An 8,307-nucleotide genomic window follows, 5' to 3' on the forward strand; every position below is an offset into this window, starting at 1 on the left:
GGAAGGGAAAGGGGAGAACTAGGGGTGGACCGGGGATAACCAGCCAATCGGATTCTGTTTCGGTGGAGTCCGAGTTACTTTCAGTTTTACCCGCGCTTAGTACAAAGGGGATTCAGAGCACATGGCTAAAACAAGTCTGGACTTGTCTGGCCAGTCCCAGGGTGGTGCTGCACCTTGGGGGCAGGCAGCAACACAACTCTTTGAGCTACATCTTCATAAACAAAGTACAGCTAGTACCAAGGGGGAACTCCAGAGAAGGGGCTTGACCTGGGGGGGAATTCCATCACCACTTGTCCTCCTAATTGGTGCTTTTTGTTAATTACGCTAATTTGCTAAACGTATAAAAACTGTATTCACCCCCTGTGGGTGGGCTTTTGTGGACATCTTTCCATAACTGCCCCTGAAGGCCTTCAATAAAGATCCACTTTTATATTACCTCCCATATTAATATTCTCTCGAGTTTCATTTCTAGGTTCAAAAAGGCAATAATCCCCTGTCCCATTATGCTCTATCTCCTGATGAGGAAGCCCTTGCTAAATAGGCCCACAAAAACTCTGGGCACCTGGATGTCAATGGCATACATAGATGGACTTAAAGCCAGAGAATCCCATATACCTGAGAAGCTGATGCCTAAGATTTTTACTTTTTATATTTTTCATATATTTGTACCTTTATAGATTGCTAATGCATGGCTGTAGCTCCTAGTACTTTTCCTATCCTTTTTCCCTACATTTAGGAAAAATAAGGTAATCTTCTAACATTCTGTTATAAACATATATTATAGTATTGGCTTCTCGCAAAGTATTAAGGTAGATATTATATAATGTTAGAAATGCTTTTTGCTGTGTGGATGTAGTTTTCTCTCGTTTTAGCAAGAATGTTAGCAAGTGTGAGCAAGTAAGATAACCTCCAATCGAGCAGAGGATGAGGCCCAAGGAGCTGCTAATCAACACTTTGTCCAGAGAACAAAAGGGCCCAAAGGCTACTCCACCCGGAGAACAGGCGGCCAGGAGAGTCAAGAGCCGCTATCACCGCTCTGCCCAGGGGGCAAAGAGGCCCAAAGCTGCAATCAGCCCTGACTGTCTGGAGAATTAGATCCACCCTACCATCGACTCTTACCTAGTGGGCCCAACCCCAAGAATCAAAAGAAATAAAACCGCAAGGCAGAAGACTACGCATGCTCTAAAAAGGCGGACCCAAGGAGTGGCCATGCAGAACAGTTCCTGGAAAAGTTTTAATATGAATAGAGAACAGACAGTAAAAATGGTATAAAAAGGACTCACCTCTAGCATCAGGTGTGCTCTTGGCAGAGCGCCAAGGCACCCGGCCGTTATCTCTTTGCTTTATTTTATGTGTCTCTTATTGTCTTTATATTAAACTCTTTAAATTCTAACAGGAGAGTGAACCTCGTTTTTCACAATTCCTAAAATATTTAGTCTTATTCCAAGAAGAGAACAAACTACAAGAACAGTCTGTTTTGCAACCAGAATCTGAACCAGACAACAAGTGGGGCAAAGAAGCCCCTGGACCACTTCCAGTGGGGCAGGACCTCATGAATTATTACCTAACCAACTAACCTTTTAATTGGATAATTTATGATAGATATACTAATCCACTAACCTGTAGTGGGTGGACCCTGGCTGGGTGCCATGTGCCCACTAAGTCGCTCCATCACTCCCTTTTCCCACTGGGACAGGGGAGAGAATAAGATGAAGAACAACCAGCAAGGTGAGATAAGGCAGTTTTATTACAGAAAAAAGAAAAGAAATAAGCAGAGATCTGCACGCACAAGAGCCAAAGAGAAAAAAAAAGTCTGTCTCTATGTAGGAGCTTGGGTGGGTCGGACGGTCGGATACGGATGGTGATGGGAGACGTGTGGTGACGAGAGATCTCTGAAGTCAGATCTTGGAACATGCAGTTTATTGCAAAGGGCGTGGGTACAGGGGCACTGCTTAGAGCTGCAGCTGGCAGCTCTGAGCAGGCCCAAGAGAGCAAGAGATTAAGCAGGTAAGTAAAGAGAGAGAGGGAGAGAGAGGAATGAGGGTGAAGAAGTAGTGAGAGAGAATGGAAGTAGTAGAGTATAGTAAGAGTGTATAGTAAGAGTGTCTGAAGTCCTGGTTACAATACAATAAATCATCTTCTGTACTGAATATTCTAATTGTCACTAACCAATCTAATACAAGATACAGATCCTATAGCATTTACATACAGCCTATAAGAGTTCTTATATTACCATAGTGTTACATCTTAACTTCTAAAAACTACTCTTTGGACCCCTTCTGCTGAGCTAGTAGGGTCTGCTCTGACCCTTGGACCTGCCTGCAAGCAGAGGGTATTGTTCAATCAAGAGGGGATTACATTCAGTCGGCCATACCATTGTTTTCCAGTTGTTCAGTAACTAAGACTTGGTATTTCAAAAGGTGGCTTTCATTTCGATGTTGCTTATAGTTTTAATATTCCTAAAATCTTTTGTCAAGCTATCATATTTATAAGGCTTTCCTGTTTCATCTTCCCCAACATCTCTACTTCCCATCAGCAGCGATGTTCAGACACTTCCTGGGAAGCAGGGCTTCAGCACACATAAGAGTTCCTCCAGAAGGCAAACACTGAAAACTCACAAATACCCCACCTTCCTCCTCTCTCCCTTAGCTTATATATCTGAGCTGACATCATATGGTATGGAATATCCCTTTGGTTGATTTGGGTCAGCTGGCCTGGTTGTGTCCCCTCCCAGGATCTTGCCCACTCCCATCCCCTCTGGTGGGGGAAGGAATGTTGGACAGCACTGCTCGGCAGTAGCCAAAACATCAGTCTGTTATCAACACCCTTCCAGCTACCAATGCAAAGCACAGCACTGTGAAGGCTGTCAACTTTACCTTGGTCAGACCCAGTACAATCTCCACCCCTTATTCCGTACCATTTGTGTCATGCTCGGATCCCATATAATCTATATTAACTACTATCGCCTGTCCTTTCACATCCCTCCAGGTGGTCTTCATTCCAGCAGGATGGTGGGGTCAGGACAGGAGAAATAGTACACTTGATGGTTGATGGTTGGGCACCGACACCATCCCTGTTCATCATTGCTTTTTTCTTGCTCCTCGCTGTAGGAACCCAAAGTGCCAAGAATATTTCTCTGCCTGATTTTAAGGGTTCTTACCCCCCTGAACAACACTGTTTTAGCCTCCAACCTTGGAAAAAACTACCAACCATCAGACAAGAACTAGAAAATACAGTGGTGTGAATTAGGTGATAGACTACTATGCAAGATTGTCACAGGGTGAAAAATTTAGAGGTTTTGGGCTTATCTTTGTAGTAAATAGATAAAACATATCAAAATGGAGGATTGTTGTTGTTCTCTAAACCTTCTTCTCCTTCTTCTACTACTCCATGTTCTGCAGTAAAAGTAGTTTGGAATGATTGGATAGAAAATTCTGCAGTTCCTGTCCATGTTACTGAATAATTGGTAGGAAAGTGAAAATAATGTACACTTTTAGTAACTATTTGTTAAAATATCTTTAAAAGGCTGTGTAAATCTTGATAGAGAGCTCTCACTCCTGCTTTTCCTCCTTCTATGCTGTACCTGGGTCATGCTAGTGGCTCTGTTCCTCTGATAAGACTTAATAAACAACTATCTGGAAGCATTGAAACTCAAGGAAAAGTCTCGGTTTATCTTTGAAACTCCTTGCAAGGACTTTCAACAAATTCTCTCCCATCCGGAGGGACTTGATTTACGGCACGGTACAGTGTCACTCGCCAAAACTCATTCTTTGTCAACTCATGTTCCTCCTACTACTTTACCTCCTGTAACATACAACTTACACTATAGGTTATTCTTACCCCAAGGTTAAATCTCCTTGAGGTACACACCAAGTCTCCCTATCCTCCTGCATCACCCACCAAGTACACCCAGGTCTTTGGGCAAAGACAATTCCACGAATGGGTTTGCCTTTTCCCATGGGGGAAGAAATCCACACTTGTTGGAGTTAAAGCTTCTCTGGACTCAGGCCCAGAGGAAAGCCAAAGCACAGGGGTTGAATTAAAACCTTTGGACAAGCGGAGATACATGAAGCCACACCAAAGTGAAACAGAAATATAGATTTTTTAACTTTTAGTAGAAATATATGCTAAGTGCCTTAAACATTAAAAAGCTGCAGCAGAAACCTTAAACACAGTTCTTGCTGCAGCAGTGTTACCTTTTCACAGAATTCTTTACTTTAGACAAAATATAGATAGAATTATACTGTTAACATTTTTTAGATAGTGTTCACATAAACAATAAGAGCTGATAGAAACTATATATGCAAGTCTGTGTAATACCTATGTAACACTTGTGTAAGAGTTATGACTGTTAGAATTAGACCAGGATAGGTTAGGAAAAGGAAAACTAGAATTGTGTGTTAATCTTATTGGTCAATTAACAAATATAATCCACACTTCTGTAAGAAAAAATATAGAGTCTAGAGTATAGAGCATATAGAAGAAGCTGTTTTTGCCTGCTGTTTGCTGTTGCTGCTTGCCTTTATCATGTAACCCCCTTCAAATTCTGCGTTCGAGAAAGCTATGAGACTATGAAATAAAGAACTTAGCAGGACAGCAGCCTCCTCTGCTCTCTTACCCTGGTCCGAGAAGGAAGGGTATCCCATCAAAAGCTCAACAAATGGTGCCTCTATTTTAAGGCGAAAGGACTTTAACGCATCTCCAAGTAGGAAGAAAAAGGCTGTTTGGGAGAAACAGAAAAATCCCGGGAGCAAAGTAGACCTTGAAACAAAAGGTGATGCGGTATCTATTGGATGCTGAAAGGAAAACATAAACCCATCTCGCAGGATGAGCTGGCGAGAGCCACGCTGAAGCTTGCCTTAAGGGAGATAAGGTAAGCACCCTTTGGAGTAATCTAGATGGGGAACCATATGACAAAAGAGCAGAGGCAGATTTATGAATGTCTTGGTTTTGAAAGACAGGTGTCTGCTAAGGAAGGCAGAAGCCTCCCTTGAAGTGGCAGATGTAACCCCTTTCCCTCCGAGTTATTATAATTTTGAAATCAAGGGCCTTTAGGCAAAGATGTGGGAAACAGGAATAACAGTTCTTTACTATATATATATATCCAGTCAAACAAAACAACAATAACTATGGCAGTAACAGCAAACACAAACCCAGTCCCAGCCTTCTCGGCTGTCAGGCCCTTTTCCCCTTGGGTGCAGTTCCGCTCGCAGCTGGCAGGGATCGCTGGCGGCTCCCGGTGAGCAGGGCAGGTGCGATGGTTTCCCCGCGGCTGCAGGGGGAGCTCCGGAGCGAGCTCGGGGAGCACGCGGCACTGGTGCCCTGCGATCCCGGAAAGGGATGGAACAAAGGCTTCACAAACCCCAGACGGCTGGCCCCGGTGTCCGGCTGGAGCTTCGGGAACAGCAGGCTGGAACGGCAGGGATGAGCCCAAATCCCGAATGGCAGACGCGATGTATCCAAGCGGGGAACCCCCCGGAGGTCCAGGCAGGCAGGGCGAGCACGGCTACAACGCAGCGAAGGCTCCAATCAGCGGCGGGGCAGGGCGGCCACAGCCCGGCCTCCAGCGGGGCAGGGAAGGTGGGCCGGGGGTCCTGGGATCTTTCTCCGCAGAAAGAAAAACGGCCGAAAAGAACCAGGCTCCTCTCCCCCAGAACGCCGAGAGCGGACTGCCCCCACACCCAGGTGAAAACAAAGGAGTAGCCAGGCCCGCCCCACCCCCCTCTTTTGTCTTTCTTAAGTACAGCCATTTGTCCCCTAGCAACATGCATATGGGAAAAAATTCCTTTAACAGGAAAAAAACTAGGACTAAACTAAAACCCCAATAAACTAAAACCTCAACAATGAACATCTAAAATATTTATTAATCTGTAATGCTTATGAGGTCCCAAGCAAAGATTTGAAAGATCTTTTCATATATGCTCAAAAAAAAATTCCAGAAGGTAAAGCAGGCTCTGCATTAAATAAAAAATTATGGGACCAAATTGATATAAAATTATTTGATGAATCCACCCGTGGAAATAAATCTGTATCAAATATACTGCCCATTTGGCGAATAATTGTTGAAATATTGAATAATCCCTTCTCTAAATTCATAATTACAGTCCCTGATGTAGAATCTGATAATGAAATATTGCAAAGTCCAGTTTCAAATTCTATATCGCAGCTAGACATTAACGTGAGTGGAGAGGGTTCTCAGCCAGATGCAGCACATACGGGAGACACGGATGCGCGCGAATTTGTAGGTAGCGACTCGGGCGCGGGTGGCCCATCCGCAATATCTCCGTATTCTTTAAGTGCTGCTAAGATGCAGCCACGGGACTCCCCGGGACCGGCGGACATGGCACAGCCGTCCCCGTGTGAAGCCCCGGCGCCTCCGCGCGTCTCTCCAAGCGACCCAAGCGGCATCCTCTCGGATGCTTTGGAAGCCGCTGCTCGCGGAGCAACTCCCCCCTTGCCCCCGAAAGCTGCAGACTCCACCCCGTCTCTATGGGCAACGGAGGTGCTTTCTGCAGGTGCTGCCGCTTCTTTTTTATCGCAATTCCCATCCCCCTCCCAACCAGGGAAAACAGGAGGGATTCTCCCTTCTTTTTCCGAAACGGTATTACCTTTTGTCTCCACGGCCGAGAAACCCGAAAATTTTATAGATCTGGGCTCGGTCCCGCAGCCCGATCCATGCGCTGGACCTCCGCGTGGCGCAGTTCGGGCAGGGTCTCTGCTGCTGCCGCTCGCGGCTTCCCCCCGGGCAGCGCGGCTCGGGCAGAGTATCTGCCGCCGCTGCTCGCGTCTTCCCCCCTGTGCGGAGCTGCTGTGGGGTCAAGCCTACAGCCCGTGGCGGATCGGCGCTCGGCGCCCGCCTTCGCTTCCCCGTCGCTGGTGCGGCCGCCGCCTGCACCAGTCGGCCAGCCACCAGACCTCCCTGGCTGCGGTTCTCTACCCATGGTTCCTCAGGAGGATCGAGTCTCCTTTATTCGAGCCAGCGCCAGGCCGAAAAACAACTTCACTATAAAACTTTTACCGCGCTGTTCCGGAGAACCACCTGACGTCATAACAACAGCATCCGCCGTACAAGAACATGGCGGTGCTCTCATCACTTCCGTAAACAATGCCAACGTACTTATGCCGGCGCCATCTTGTAACCAACAAGTTGTTTATCCTCCAGCTGCAGCACCACCTGTGGCTGCTTCTGTTATTGCACCCTCAAATACTTATAATACAAAGATACAGCCTCCCTCACAACAACGCATTTTATTTCACAAAAAAGGGGGAGATGGACCAGAAAGAAACAGCTGCTGGAATAATAAAGACAGAAGAATGGACAATGATTGTTCTGCTTCTGATGAAGAAGAAAGCCTATCTCTCCCTCAATCAAGACACCCTCTGAGGGGAAGTCAAAAGCCAGTTACAACAGACTGGGCAGAAGTTAGACAAAAGGCACTAAAGGAAAAAGATTTTGACTTAGCCCGAGAGCCACTTCTAGCTCTGCCAGTCAGATACAGCCGAGGGAATGTCGAACCAAAATGGGTGAAGATAGAACACCATAATATCAAGGATTTGAGAAAAGCAATTTGAGAAAGTGGGATAGGCTCACCATATTTTAAACAGTTGCTAAAAGATATTTGATAATGCGGACCTAACACCTTTTGACTGCAGATACATTGCTTCATCAATTTTAACAAAATCACAATACATCCTATGAGACATGAAATGGAGGAAATTCTTGAATCAAAAAATTGCAACATATGCTGGAGGTCCCCACGCAGCACTTACAAGAGCCCAGCTAACAGGCAACCCCCCCAATGATAAGCCTGAAGAACAAGTAGATTTACTGAGAGCAGTATTAAGGGACATTAAAAAAAGCAGCCTTGAAGAAGGGGCAGTCAATAACTAACTCATGTAAGCACAAGTTAACTATTGGGAGACAGCAAATGTTAGTTCAGACAGAAGATGTTAATTCCAAAGCCTGAGAAGCTGAATTCACCCTAATCTTGTCAAGATAGAGGGGACAAGGATCATCTCAGAGACTGCTGAATCATTCCTCTACGCATGCCCAGGGAGAAAGGTGAAAAGTTCACTGGGAGGATGACTACTGGCCTTCATCAGAAAAGACCCCCGAGGAAGAGGAAAGGTCTTCCTCAGTGCGACCACCAGGACACACAGCGCATGTGTGGCCCATATGCTAATGACTTCCGAGAAATAATTTGTATAACCACACCTGTCCCAAGGAATGTGATGAATATTCATAATTTAACCCTTAATATTGTGTTGTAGAGAGTACCAGGTGTGTGTGTTTGGAGGAACGATCCC

The 8,307-nt window shown here is 45.7% G+C and overlaps 1 long non-coding RNA gene across 1 annotated transcript; it reads right to left on the reverse strand.

Moving 5' to 3' along the window:
• Positions 1-5,062: 5,062 nt before the first annotated feature.
• Positions 5,063-7,045, reverse strand: LOC309584628. The gene is made up of 2 exons (XR_014227249.1): positions 6,609-7,045; positions 5,063-5,601 (listed from the first exon to the last, which is right to left on the reverse strand). It is a non-coding gene; the product is annotated as an uncharacterized lncRNA (long non-coding RNA).
• Between the last annotated feature and the right edge of the window lie 1,262 nt (positions 7,046-8,307).

The sequence above is a fragment of the Coloeus monedula genome, assembly GCF_965178545.1.
Source record: "Coloeus monedula genome assembly, chromosome: W".
NCBI classification, from domain to species: domain Eukaryota; kingdom Metazoa; phylum Chordata; class Aves; order Passeriformes; family Corvidae; genus Coloeus; species Coloeus monedula.